This window comes from Prorops nasuta, unplaced genomic scaffold, assembly GCF_024137725.1.
Source record: "Prorops nasuta isolate Cenicafe-Biocafe unplaced genomic scaffold, Cenicafe_Pnas_1.2 PNAS00005, whole genome shotgun sequence".
NCBI lineage: Eukaryota > Metazoa > Arthropoda > Insecta > Hymenoptera > Bethylidae > Prorops > Prorops nasuta.
In genome coordinates this window covers 8,236,007-8,251,448 of record NW_027116802.1, presented here as the reverse complement: position 1 = coordinate 8,251,448, position 15,442 = coordinate 8,236,007, and the positions used below count along the sequence as shown (strand labels likewise).

The window sequence follows — 15,442 nt, the reverse complement described above, 5'->3', positions numbered from 1 at the left end:
ATCCAAGCGTAGCGGAACGAAGTAAAATTTAGGCCCTGCGGTAGGGATCCATTCCATCTTAACGATTCATTCGTTCTAGTTGTAAATCAGGATTGCTCTTTATAGACCGTGATATACGTTATATATATATAAGGTTCGATCTACTATCGCTAATGCAGTTTCGATTTAATAAGTCTCACTGTATATATATATATATATATATGTGCAATGGAGAAGGAAGGAGAAGAAGGGAGGGATTTTGTTAGCGATAAAACTCGTGACAGTATATATAAAGGCTGAAGGTAATGGTAGATTTTGCTGATTTTAGATTGCACATATTGGAGAAGTGCTCGCAATTTGGGAGTCGAAAAGTACTTTGAGAGCAGGGGTTCATCCCGGTTCTTGGAAATCAGCCCATGAAACGATAGTGGGTGTTACGTCGAAGGCGAACGGTGGCGCGGGCGTGTCAATGAGCGAGCAGATGGCAGTTGGATTTTAACGATAACGAACCAGCTCTAATGTCATTAGGCATTTTTACGCTGGCAGAGACCAATCTTCCCGCCTACCCCACCTCTTTACCCCCACCTCGAAAACTCCGAAAACGACTTTGCAAGCTCCAAGTACGTACTTCGCGTTTCCATTGATTCCGTGAAAAGCTGAAAACGGAAGCAAAATTTTTCAGTCAATAGGATTCCTCGAAAGAGGGATAGAGAGAAAAGTAGCCAGGCGAACCCGCGGCTTCCATTAAAATCACCTAAATGAGTAAGTTTTTTATAATTAGCACTGAATTCAATGAATGCGCCGATTGCTTTATTAAATCAAGTCTAGAGGGTGCGCTCGTATGGAGAGTTCAATGGAGCTCGTATAAAACATTCATTGGACCGAAATTGAAGCCATATGCGAATGTTGCATCGATTGAATGAAGAGTTGAAAGTGGAAAGAGGGGGGGGGGGGGGGGGTGATGGTAGTCAAGGGTAGGAGTAGAGGTAGAAACGGAAAGAGAGCAAAGAAGGAAGATGTGGAGGAGCACTGCTGATGGTTGAAGAAGTATAAGAGTGGAACGGTAACTATGTTACAAAAGTCAAGTAGCCGTGAGCACTCATGGTCTACTTGGGCCGGACGAAAGCATTGTTGTGCCAACACAGATGTCAATAAAAGGCAGAGGGCCATATGGTCGGTCCGACACTGGGACTCGATGCTACGGACTATCGAGTGTCATCTCTTCATTGTCCGCTTCGAGATTGCATTACTGATTAAGCGATTATCGAACGTTCCACTAACCAATAAATTACCCGTGCAATAATGTCCTTTTAGTTACAGTATTGCAAACGCGTTAAAGTTCTATTTCTTCGGACAATCCGTGTATCCGCAATTGCCATTATGTGCATATCCTTCTATATATATTATTATATATTAATAAAAGACTCGATAACATTTAAAAAAAAAATCATGAGAGAATTTATGTATTCGCGGCTGTTTTAATATTTATTGGTTTCAAGGTATTAATAAATATGCCAATTAGTCAGTCATTCGTTGAGGTTCGTTCGAGATGGGCGGCTCTGTATTTCAAAAGAATAACAAAAATTTTGCTCCGTTGTTGCGCAATGACAAACACTTCTCTTTCCAACGAAAATCTTTTCTAATAAATATATATTTATATAATTTTAATGTTCGAAATACTCTAATTAAGCAAAATTCAAGAATAATGTCAATGACCTCTCCTGAGTTTTTGAGATTTATATATATATATATATATAGTGTACGTTTGAAAGGAGGAAAAAGGGTTGCTCTTTTCCCGGTGTTAGCGAAGCTCTGCTGCAGGTACATACCAACTATACGAGTGTATAAGTGTCTAAGGATTAAATCAGCAACAAAAGACACTCCGATCGCTTTACTTAGCAAAGCTTCTCAGGCGGAACTACCAGATCTCTTTGCTACCAGCGAGGCAAATTTTCCTCACAGATCTGCCTTTCACACGACTGCAATCGGATTTTAGCATTTTCGCGAGAGCCATGGCTTTTAGTCATCGGCTCTACTCATTGAAAATTAACTCAGTAATGACTTTGACAAATTATCTACTCAAGGAAGACCAATTCATTGTACAATGCGATATCTCGATGTAAGAAGAAATCTCCTTGAAAATCATACCTCCGTTTCCAAAAAAATACAAATCTGAGTAATCTAAAAGTTCAAAATTCCAAGAATATTTTTGTTTACGATATAGGCGGATTATTTGTTCTGGCTTAGAGCAAGAGAAGAGAAATGTTTACCAAAGCGAGGATATCCTAATCTTGAACGAAAACAATTGGAACTTATCTAAAGACATTTTCCGAGGTGCTATGGCAGACAGGAAAATGTAAATCTATCGAGAGAAAGAAGACAAAATTTACGGTCTCGAATATTGTACTCTGCCGTTCGGAGACTACCTGCAGTCCTTCAACGCCCTAGATATGAAAGAACATTTTCCAAAATGGCCTTTGCATACCGTATAGAAACAGATATATGTTTATTCGAGATTCCAAAACTAGAAAGTATTCGTGTCATGATATCATGTTTGGACAATTTAGTATAGTTTTAATTTATATCTCTCGAAATGAATCGTTTGTGTTAATTAATTTAATCAAAGTACGATTCACTATCATCGAGTATCAGATTACAAAACAGTATAGATTGATTAAGTATGTTTGAATACTGGGTATCATCATTTTTCAGTAACTCTGAAACTGATTGGTGTATACTGTTTAAATAAATTAGATAAATGAAAAAAACTGGGATTTATCTCTCATTATCCACATACGCTTTCCAATTTAATTTGAAAGCTACAAATGCTATGAGAAAGAGAGTTGATATGTTGTTTATATTATTTAAGTAGCTCGGTTGTTTTCTATATTCGTTTATCGTCAGTGATTTATTTTTATTTTTGTAGGTTAATAGTGTGATATTTTTAAAAATTACTCAGACGACCATTATTGTTACTAAAAAAAATGACATGGAGACGTGACATTGTTATTGACGTTTTGTCACGAAGAAACAACAATCAAAAAAAATATGTAGTATAGAGAGGAATTTAAACTTTCCTCCATTATTGCTTCCGACCGAGCCTGTATATTTGCTCTCTAGTCGTTATCGTTATCAGTTTACGAGGTCCTTTATATTATAATCTCCTTGGCGATATTCTCTCTCTTCGATGAATCACCGCTTAAAGCGTGGAGCGTGGAGCGTGGAGCTTGGAGCGTGCAGGCGTCGTAATCATTTTTCACGTCATTGGCTGATTGATAGAAACGTGACCTACCGTGGGGAAACGTCAGTTGCAGAAAATCAGGAGTATCGGAAAAAGAAGATTGAGAATGTAAAAAGTTGGAAGAAAAACGGACAAAGAGATAATAAGACGGCAAGAAAAAGGAGCAAAGGGGCAAACGTGGAAGCGCGCGCGGCTGGGTGGACTGGGCCGATTGGGGAGAGCAGGAAGAAGAAGAGAACATGTCCAAGCCTGCTTTTTGCCCTGGCTCTCCTCTTTTTTCATTGGCGCGAAACGCGCGGAGGGCCATTCCGATCAGGGAGAATACACACCCTTCTCTCTTCTCCTATTAAGCATCTACCCTGCCAGCCAACCATTGCCTAATTAATTGAATCCTCAAACTTTCTGCCTAAATTACTTCCACGATCCCCACCACCACCTATATAATGTTTAATACGCGACAACTTCCCGTCCGCGCGACCAAAAAATTGAAAAACAAAGGCCAAATTTATTGTATCGCGAAGCATCAATTTTAAATATTACGACCGCGAGAATTTTCCAGGATTTCATAATTTTCTGACAAACTGCGTCCGATAGTGACTAGGCCAGCAGTGAGATAAGCTTAAATTTAAAACCATGCTATTTCAACTAATATTCCGCATTTGAAATTCTTGCGACAAGTAGTACTTTCTCGTGGCTCGAGATATCTTTGAGTTATGTTACATTTTAATCGGTAAAACAGCAGAAACGTTTCAGTGTTTGCGCTCTCGTACCTGAAGCGTACTATTATCGAAGCGCGAAAACCGGTTAATTTGCCTGGGTTATTTAATTGAATTCATAGAGCGCGACCGATTGCGGAAGAATCGTGTCACGCGTGGGTGACCGATCAAGGTGGATCATCTAAATCTTCTTCATTATCCTATATTTACATTTACAAACGATCATATTTTATTGGCGCAATTTTCCCTCGTGCATTCCAGCAACGACTTTGAAACTCAAACAACTCTCGAGTGCTGTACCCGCGCTTCGCGTAACGTATACAATATATATACGTATATATATATATATATATATATATGTAATATATATATACTCTTTTAAAAACAGATCGGTAAATAATGAAAAAGCTTTCACGAAATTGAATCCGGCGAGTAATTTGCAATGCTTGATTTTATTTATCGAAACGATAAACAGTGCGGAAGGAAAAATTAAAAAAGAGAGACTCGATTAAAATGGATTGGCCAACGGTTATTTGCTGCTGTATGGTAATTCCAAGGTTTTTAATGGCATGGGTATTAATAAATTAATAGCCAAGTGTGTGTGCGTGCGTGTGCGTGTTTTGCCAGGAGATACGTCGTTAAAGCTACGCCAGGATATTCGCCAATAAGGATGATTCTGTTTTACGGCGTAGCACGTTGTATTTTGCTGTATGCAGATCAAGCCGTAGCTGTCAGTCATGAAAACAAGGCGATGTGTACTGATGGCCGTTACTCTACGTTCTGGCTGCGTCCTAACACTCCTAACACTCGAATTACTACTCCACTGAAACATTCGTCCTGAGAGAAGCTTGCACCACTCAGATTTTGTAACGACCTACCCTGACTCCTCCCCTCACTCCCCTCTGCCAGCTCGATATACATTCCACTTATTGGACCGTGTATCTACCAGCCACCCCATTAAACGCTTATTATTGCGAAATAACGGACCTGTAATCGCAACCAAGAAATCAATTAACTCTAATAACCATTGGATGTACAATCATTGATATTACAAATTCAAACTAATGCGAGAAAATTAAATTAAGCTCGTCGGCTCGAAAGCTTTCTGATTACGTCGCTAAGCGAAGAAAATTTCGATATTTATATACACTGGGTATAACGTAATTATTGCGGGTTAAATAATTAATCTGCTCCTTTACCTTTTTTTTCTCGTTTCGATAAATTAAGCGTATCCTCTCTTGTAGATGTAATAACGCGTCTTTGGTTAAAGTGTGCGCTTGGATGATAATAATAATAATAATAACAATAGGAAGGGGGGAAAACATGGGTAAAAATCATAAAAATGTTAGAATTATAATAAATGTTGGGGTAAAAAGGATTGCAGGGAGAGAACGAGTCGGGCTGTAAAGAGAGATTTGAATACGAGTCATTACTGTATAAAAACAAACGGAACTTGATAGCAGGTTACAAAAGTAATTGCTCCCAGTGCAGTGAAAAAAATTCCTGCCCATAAATGGCTCTCACTTTTCATTTTTTTTGTGCACGGCTTGACAATAAAAAAACTTTTTGAAATTTTACTTGTCACAAACGCGCGTATATGTACTTTTACGCAATGTATATATATATGTATATACATATCATAGAACACAGGGAGGTAAGCTTGTTAATCCAATATACGAGCTCAATCTGGGATAAGGGTATTAAATAATTCTTAAGCTTTCAAGTGAATTATGTTAAATGAAACATTACCCATGTGGTACCTGCAGAGGAACGAATTTGCAAAATTACATAAATAGAATTTAATTGGACGGCGCAATATTCGAAGAAAATTTTTGCTAATAAAATCGCGCGTCCCTCGTTCATTTTCGAATAAGCGAGTTAAACGGGGATGGTTCGATAAATTTGTGCGTCGAGCGTGCAAATCCTGGTGGAGAGACGTGGGGCCTCCAAGAGTGAACAAGGGATGAGATAATCCTTGCAAGAGAAGGAGGCGTATTTCCGTCGTCGGCTGAAAATGGTCCTTTCCAATCTCGTTATAAAGTATGAAAGAGGGACACGGTGTGGAGAGAAAAAAAGTGTGCAGGCCGTGAAAAGCATGCGGTTGCTGCAGGTCCTTTGAAAACCACGTCGGTCATTGGTAATCCACGGGCGTTCATCGACTATAGACAACCTCCAACAAGTACGGACAAGCTCTTCTTGTCATTGTTGTGCCGTTCGATGCCAATGGATGGATGGTCGTTGGACGCGTGCAGTTGTGCGCCTATATATATATGTATACCCGGGAGGCTTCGTATGTACCTCGACGAGCCAAACCAACCATCGAACCCATAGTCGAGAGGGCGACGCTGGGCGCTGGCGACGTCGACACTCGCTCGACACAGCCAAGTAGGACCTAACCTAACCAGCAGGAGGCGCAGCAGCACCGGAAAATCTCAAAGTGTCGCGCGCGACAAAACCTCGCGCCACTGCACCTTTCATGCCACAGAAGCTTATTATCTCTCATCTAACCTGACCATCGGATGCATTATGCTACACTACACTATATATACAACATTATATCCATTGCAGCACTCGTACATATTTCCTATCGTATCTACTGCGACACGATGCAGCACCGGTCCGTTTCGATCAAGAGACGAGGCATATACCACGTGTATAACATATATATATATATGTATATATACGCTGTCAAACTCGCTACCCATGTTATGCAGCAAGCGAGATCGCGTCAATTTTTCGATCGATTTGTCACGATGCAAGTGCATTGGCATTATTTCACCGAAGCTTTTTCTGAAATCGTTTTGAAAAAGTATTCCTCGACGGCTGATTATCGAGCATCCGATATAGCGATACGTAAGCAATGGTGGATCTATCAAGAACAGTGGTATATAAAATAGTATAAGCTAGAGGGGAAACGCTTTTTGGGACGCGGCTTGTTTCGCTCGAAATCCGTCTCAAGCCTGCTCTGTCGCCGTGTGTCCCATTCACGGAAAGATGATAGAGGATCAACAGATAAGCAGTAAAAAGTAACAGGTTTGCCATGAAACTCGTAAAATTGCGAAATACACTGTGTATCTGCTCATCTATACCGGAAGAATGTATACATGTGCTGAAAATAGATATTGTATTCCGTGGAGAAAAAGTCGCTGGAAGAAGGGACGGGAGAAGAGATTCCAGGAAGCGTAAGTCTAACGTGTAGTGCGTCAGTGGAGAGAGAGGAGGATTGCGTGCAGCTGCTATATATATATACATATATATACGTATAAGAGAAGAATATTCGTCCACGTAGGTTTCTTATCGCATTCCGCAAAAGGATCATCGCGAAGGTGTTGCAGGACTGTTTGGCGAATATTTCTATCGAATGGATCGTTGCATAAACAACGCCTGTCGGTGGTTTACCAATCCTATACTGTATATAACGTATACTATATATAGAGTGTGATGAATGATCGCGAACGATTAAACGTCTCGGGAAGAAGGGTGGCAAAAAAAGGAGGAGGAAAAAAAGTTGTGACTTAACGAGCGGAGAGAGGCAGGATTCATCCTGGGGGTTGTTGTTGCGAGGTTCGAGGGGGGAGGAAGCATAATTGAATTGTCAGAAATTGGCGCGCGATTTACATGTGCACCGTGGCAAATGCTATACGGTACCGTTGATAATCGCATGCATGGCACAAAATGGTCGGTCGAGCGTGCAACGAGGCTTAAGTTGTCCGACGCATTCGTGCCGCTGTCCGTGAGAAAGTACGCGAGGTAAACTGAAAAAGGGTGTGTTTTTTATGGGGTGCCTGCAATACCTGTGTGTTGGAAAAAAAGTAAGCTCCCGTACGTGTGTCGACTTTGCGGACTGTGCGCGCGGGGAATATACACCGCGCGTCCCGACGTCGTCGTCGTGCCGGTGCGTCTGTCGACAAATTGCTACCTAGTGCTGAAAGGCCTAATCATAGGGATCTGTCATCGATGTACTCGCAATTTTCCCTATAAATAACCCACGAGCAACCGGCAAGTTTAGCGTTCGCCAAACAAAACCGTTGTATTCCCCTCCGAATAGGTGTATAGCTCGCAAAGGTCTGGAGAAAAGTTTGGCAGAAACGGTAAGAACGTACATATACAAAGGTACAGGAGAAAAAAAAGATGCTTGTATTTCTTCTCTATAAATAACTTGGTCCAGCGAGAAGAAGGAGAGGAGAAAGACGAGTAAACATTACTCCGAGAGGAAAATACGCGTCAAGTTAAGTATATGAAACAGATGGATGGTATAGTCGGAATGCGGCTCAACGGATTAATGGATGGAATGGGGTTTATGGCGAAAAATTCTTTAGTGCGTCCAAGTATTGTGCACTGTACGGTTTAGACTCTGTGGTGAAAAGGAAGGGAAGCTAAGCGCAGAAAATGCGCTTTGGTGGTTAACGTTACTATATATGTATATACATATACACATACCGATCACACTTTGATACTATTAATTAATGGTATAAGTATAGGGATGGCTGATACGGAACGAATCGGTGAGATTGAATAAACGAACGAGTTTGCTGGAGGGTCAAAGTTCAGTGTGATGTGTGTATATATATACGTATACGGGATTCGTTGCACGCGGATATTAGATGAATACAAAACGTCGAAATCGGGGATCGGGAGGCATTGCAGGTTCGGGACATTAATGGCATCGAAGCAATGGAAATGGGAGGGAACGATGAGAGTACACGGAATACGGTATAGTGTGTAGAGAGTGGCCCTCGCGCGTAGTCGCGTCCAACCGTCCGACCGTCCAGCCGAGTCGAGTCGAGTCGACACACGGAACACGCTACCGTGTATACGACGCTTGCCCAGCTTTAATGAGAACGGTATTGTCGCCAAATCGAAATAAATCCCGCTCAGGGTTGCCAGAGCCCTTTTACCTCCCATACCCGCCGATACCGTGGATCAATTCAAATGGTAATTTAGTGGCTGCGTGGTGCGCGGATTATAGCGTTTCAATTGAATTCCCCAGCATCCTCACGGATTAAACGCAATTATGCGCATATTCGCGCCAATTCCTATATACCAGCCTCCTGCCTTCTTCTTTTACACCCATGCTTCCACCACTGCCAAACTTGGGTTCGATGCTTTTCTCTCTCTCTCTCTCTCTCTCTTTCGATCTCCGTAATAATTGCAGCGATCGCATGCCACTCGTTCCGAGAATTAACATCCATCCTATATAACTCCAGCAATGAGAAACTTTATGCAACATTTCGACCTACCAAATTATTTAGGTAGAACGAAGCAAGGACCAGCTGGTTCGCGTATGGCAATGCACAAACTCAAATGTGACAGACGTTGCGGTAAATTGTAAAAGCTCTCATGCATAGGACGAGCTCTCTAATGACAGTTCGCTTAGAGAGCCTTCCAATTGTTCTATGCAAATCGAGTAGAACTTCTTCGAGCCAGTAAAACACGCAATTTATCTATATACTATTTAGCATATGTTAGAATGGAAACTCTAAAAATATTACAAATGACAGTTTCCTCAAGAGTGCCAATTTTTCTTCGATACTATTATTTTCTTCGTTAAAAATTTCATGAAAATAACGAATCAGAAGAATTTAATGTTACAAATAACAAGATTATTAATAAACATTTTGAATCACCATTTCAATTGTACTGTTTTTTTGCTTCCTTGAAGAAATAGCAAAAAAAACTCTTAAGACGTTTGGAATTTCCACTCTCTATATATTCTATAGTTTATCTGTAATGGCGACATACACGTTTGTCTTATTTGAATATTACTGTACCGTGTTAAGAATAGAAAACGTAAGTGACAGTTATGCTATTTTGAAATAATTGAACGTTTACAAATTAAAATACATATCCGCGAATACTTCAAAACAGGTTCTAGACGATATACATTATCGAAAAAGGATTGATGAAACATCAAAATTTTACGAGTACATACTAAGAGCAATAATAAGGATACAAGCTCAAAAAAATGTAATTATGTAAAATTGCAGATACAATTTCTACTTTTAAAACATCATTATTAATATGTCACGATTGTTTAAATTTTAAATCCTTCATCTTCCTTAGGTTTTATAATTTAATAAATATCACGAAAAATTGCAGTAGTAATTTTTTTCAAATTATATTCTCGTTTTTTAAAATGCATAGTAAAATCAAATCAATGTAGTAACACTGGTGCTGTAAAATAAGTATTACTTATTTATATTATAAAATTTTACAATGATTAGAGTTTTTGTTTAAATGACACGTGGAAGTTGAGAGATGTTTAATTAAAGAGGTACTTACCGAAAAGGATTGTAAAAAGTCCACCGTTCAGAAAAGCACAATGAACACTATTTGTTTGTCAATTACTTAGAACCGTGTTAGTGAATAACCGCCCGAAACTTAGATCATTCCCGTAAACCGAAAACGATGTGCATTCGGTCGCATCCAAAATGCAACTTAAACTGTAGCCCGCGCTTTCCTGGCTGCCGGTGATTCTCTGGTGGGGGTACAAAGTCCCCACGCGGACTCTATGCTAAGATCGTTCTCAGATGTCACTAGCTCCCCGATGGAGCTTTTAAAACGTCAACAAAATAGTAAAATCCTACCATACCAACAATCGCTATTCGGCGCTACATTGAAAAAATTGGTGGGGATTGAAATGGCAGAACGATTATTTGCCAGAACCAGTATATACTGCCTTTTTGTATTATTCGATTCCAAAACCTCACATTTAATACCTTTAAATAAACCACTGATTGTTTTTACATTGCAAAATACCACCAAGCGTCGATTCATTACTCCAACTATAGCTAGTTACCTGGTCTAGCACCGAGTCCCGAGGAATAAACCGATAGTAATAAACCAAGAAAAATCAAAGAGCCCTATTATAACCGATACTCTAATCACTAATCTACAATTACAATTTTTATATTTTTAATTAAACATTTAAAATTATTATCAACGTCATACATGCGTAAGCTAACCCGACAGCTACTGTATAATTGGATTAAAAGGTACCTCAAGAGACATGGTAGAGTCTCGACGGTAAGTACATCCCGCCGCGGCAATACTGTGTAATATACAGCAAGTTTGGCCGTCCCAATTTTCAAACCAATTTTTTCCCAAGAATGATGCATTATCATATGAATTCCCTACGATTCGTACGAAGATAGCTCAGTTAGCAAAAGAGTACGTTTCAGTCATTTTATTTTGTTTTTATTGAAATTTATAGGATGAAAATATTTACAATACGTATTATTTGCAGATCTTATACAATACGATATATGGATAGGCATACTGACCGACTTGTCGGATTGGACAGAACTGAAAGAGAAAATTGCTAATTACGGCGTTAAAAATTCTTTGCTGAATATATTCACTTCCGTCATTTAGGGTAATAGCGAATCAATCGAACCATACAAAAGTAACATCTATACAGAAAACATATACTGTCGAAAAAGGAGTTTCAAATTGTCAACCACTATTTACTGAAAGATCTGACCAATCGAAATTTGTGGAATAAGAATATGAAAGTCGAAATAATTGATAATAATGATTCCATATAAAATATTGAGGATATACCGGAAGAAATTAAGCCTGCACTTTGCAAAACAGCTTTGGAGATTAACCGAGATGCGATTATCATAATGGCAGCAGATCGCAGAGTTTTCATAGATCAATCAGAATATATAAAAGTCCGCAATACCTTCACCAACTATCGACCAACTTTCAACCATGCATTGTTATAAATGGCAAATGGTATAAAAATATTCATTGTATATAAAAGATTGAAAAAAGCTGCAAAATTATAAAATTTTTAATTTTCTTCCATGTCAAATCTATTATGTTGTTACTAATTCAATCATTTATGATTAAAGGGACTGAAGACAAGCGTGAAATATATATTTGGATAGACCAAGCAAACAATATTTTATAATTTATAAGAATGGCGTTGTAATGTTATTAATAAATAAAAAACTTGAATACTTTCATAGCTTTATTGGTTTAATTTATATATATGTATATACATATATAGAATTTTTTATAGCCCTTAGTGCGTAAGAAAAATAGATCTAAGACGTTATTGTATTTACAGTTTCTTTGCATCCGATTCCAAAAGGTCAGGATTTCGCAATTTGCGTGTATGTTTAATAGATTTTTGTGCAATTCTAACAATTCCTCGCACACGTTTACATGATACAATAATATTATATATAATACAGTAATAATTTATTTCCCTCCATTTCTATTCCTCCAAGAAACTACGATTCTATGCAATTTTTATAAGCGAAGCTTCAGCTTCTTCGTTCCATAAAATGAACTTTATTATTATCGTTTTTGTTTTTGTAATTAGATAGAAAGCCTACAAAATTTCTCCATTCAAATATAAATACGTATATAGGTTTTTTGTCTGCATAACATACGTAATTTACATGTATACCCAAAAGCCTCTCAGATAAGAAAGCACCAAAAAAAATAATTCTAAAGTTTTAAATGGCACAAGAGGATAAGTTCAAACTTTTTCCGACATGTCTTTTGCTACTTGTAGATTGTTCCATCTTTGCGTGCAAGATTTTCCAACAATGTGAAATATATATATGATTGTAATCAATGCTAAATGATGTTCAAGGATGTTTCAACTTCAATGAATAAAAACAGTTCTAAGAGATCCAGTGCTTTTTTTTATAAATGGATTTAAAGAAGAAGAAACACTGTGTCTTTATGTACAATTAGAAGAAACATTTGAGCTCAAGTGAGTAAAACTTAAAATTAAATGAGTCATTCTTGATAGAGTAAGTTTTCTTTTGTCCTCCTTCATTCTTCAAGCATGTTTAAAATGAACCAGGACATGCTTAAATAGCTAAGGGTCATTATTCCGTACATCCAACTTATTTTTTCGATTATGCAAGAGAACTAATCTTCCAGATTTCTGAATTCCTGCTGGATGTTTTCGTAAACCTGATCAAAATCTCACCTAATCTTTGCTTCGCCGTCTTTCACAGGGTCCTAAGAAAAACAGATTGTCAGATAGTAATAAAATATGTAGTAATCTAAATAGTTGTGAAAGATTTGCTTTGAACTTCACAGAGCTTAATTGATAGAGAATGTTTCCCACACTGTCGTATATTACGTTTCACGTAATTTTATTGCCTGACTGAGTTGTCGATTCTACAGCATGCTTATAGACATATTGTAAAAGATGATCATATTTCGTAACATTCCGATGGTTTTGTAGAGTGAACAGAAATGATCGTACAGCAAGTAGCTAGAGAAAAAAAATTTAATTTACAAAAAAATTACTAATTTGTACGTTAGAAATTTGAGCCTTAGATATTATCTGTCTTGTTGCAAAAAGTCATGTCTTAACAACTTGGCAACTTCCAGGGTTATCTTGTTTGTTTTAGCTAGGAAAGCTTTACCTACCAGTTGTACAATTTCAGACAAATTCTTTTCCTTCTGAGGAATCTGATTAATTTTTGTTCTCAGTAGGTCAAATTCGTGAAAGCTTTTGTCGTAGAAATTGTCCAAGGCACTTAAATATCTACTGTAGAAGATGAGCCATTTGATATAAGGGAAGTGTTTGCGTTACGCGAGTTTGTTCTCTAAATTCTAGAAGACCTGGACGATACCCAGAGCAGCGTTGGTAACGGGATCGGAAAAGTCACCACTGGGAGATGATATGGCTCTTACAATACTTACTGACTTTTCGCGATCTAGAGATTACCCAAACATTTTACTCTAAAAGGATAGCAATATTATATTTTTATAAATGATAATTTAACGTATCATTACAAGCCTAACACCTAGAAAAACTTGTTACCTTTCAGCACGTTCGTAAAAGCTTGCAAGACAAGCACCGATGTAAGCGAAATAGCAGGAATTAGTAGGCATTTCAGCCAAGCGATCTGATATTTCTCGAAGTACCTCGGCCCAAAAAGTGGAGTCAGCCATCATTGAAACATTGTATCCCATATCACGGAAGTATTCAGATAAAGTGATATTTGAAAAAGGAAAACAATTACTTTGATTTGTTCTAAATGTTCGTTATTTTTCTTAGTTTGTTTTATCCGTATAATTCACCCGTGTAAATTGAAGCCTTAGGAGCAGCGACAGACATGTTGGAAATATTTGCTACAAGGGCAGTATGCTTCATGATAGACTCCGTAATACCGTCAATTTTCACGATCAGTTCAGGAAAATCACGAAGCACTTCAGACATTTCGTTATCGCGCTTCCCACAACCGAATTAGATAATTACATCCGAATTTGAATACTTGAATAGGGCCTAAGAAATTATAGTTTTTCCACAACTGAAAGCATTCAGAATCGCCGCAGTTCCATCTTGTATGCATCTATAACAATAATTGAATTTATTGTTTTATAGAGTCGTATTTTTCAGTATTAATTAACATGTGCTTTATTCATTTACGGGAAGAGAGGATGCAAAGCACACTGACCTGTAAACGATGGTTGGTTAGCTGGAAATTTCTTGGTGACTGGACTTAGCTGACGTACAGGTTACATTTATAAACAATTAACCATTGAAATCAAAGTATCAAATAATTTTTTTGCATTTTCTGCAAAAATTGTTACCTGAAGCATAGTTCATTTATGTCTCTCTTAATCGAATTATGTCTTTAAAACAAAATCTTGTAAATACAATGGATATAGTTACAGTTATCAGCTTTTTAATGATTTTTGTTTCCAATTGTAAATACTCATATAAACAGTATAATTACCTGCTGGTGCTAAGTAAGTTACATTACCTTTATTTTTTAGTGGTAAAAGCATTCTGCGCTGTACCAGTATGTTCCTCTGAACACAATTCCAAACAAATCATAACCAGTGATGTGGCTGCCACTTTTAACATTTGATAGATTGAAAAACCCAGGACGTAGTACAGGACAAGCAAGGCACATTAACACCCTATGGAATATAAATGAAGATAGTGAACTTATTGATGTCTTTGGGTATACGCTGAATACCTTCAAAGATGCTGCCTAGAATATCAGGCAACAGTTCAACAGACAATGTCTCTTCTGTTCTGAGCACTGGATCTTGTACAGTCACATGCCACTGCTTTCCTTGCAAATCTATATTAAATAAATAAGTATTTCGGTATTTGTTCAGAGTTTTTAGAAGAGATTCATTCATGATAACCAAAAATATATTATTCCCTGAATGGTAGCCATATCACCTAAACAAATTATCTCTCCTACTAATTCATAATAACCTACTAGTGCCAGCTCGTATATAGTTGAACAAGACATCTCTTTTCTGCTATAACAACTTAAATTAAAAATGAAATATTACTATAATTGTAGATAATAAGAAATTACTGTATTAATAAAAGAATAAATATAATTAACTAATCAGGTCCAGTAACTGTATAGATATATTGAAACTTTTCTTCTCTCTCCTCATTTTCAATTTTTAGCAAACCATAACCATGGCCCATCATTGCGAAATATCAACTGAAAATAAACATAAGATATATAAGGCATAATTCTTTATGAAAATGATC

The 15,442-nt window shown here is 37.7% G+C and overlaps 1 protein-coding gene and 1 pseudogene across 2 annotated transcripts in view; both read right to left on the bottom strand.

Annotated features, from left to right (window-relative positions):
• Positions 1-10,355, bottom strand: part of LOC136773232 (connectin-like) — a 173,735-nt gene extending 163,380 nt beyond the window's left edge. The window contains exon 1 of one of the 2 annotated variants that reach the window (XM_066726727.1): positions 10,219-10,355. The gene's annotated coding sequence lies outside the window, so the exon portion shown is untranslated. The remainder of the gene's footprint in view (positions 1-10,218) is intronic. The other variant, XM_066726728.1, reaches the window with a different exon arrangement.
• Positions 10,356-11,978: 1,623 nt separating this feature from the next.
• On the bottom strand, positions 11,979-15,427 carry LOC136773937 (V-type proton ATPase catalytic subunit A-like; annotated as a pseudogene).
• Positions 15,428-15,442: the final 15 nt, after the last annotated feature.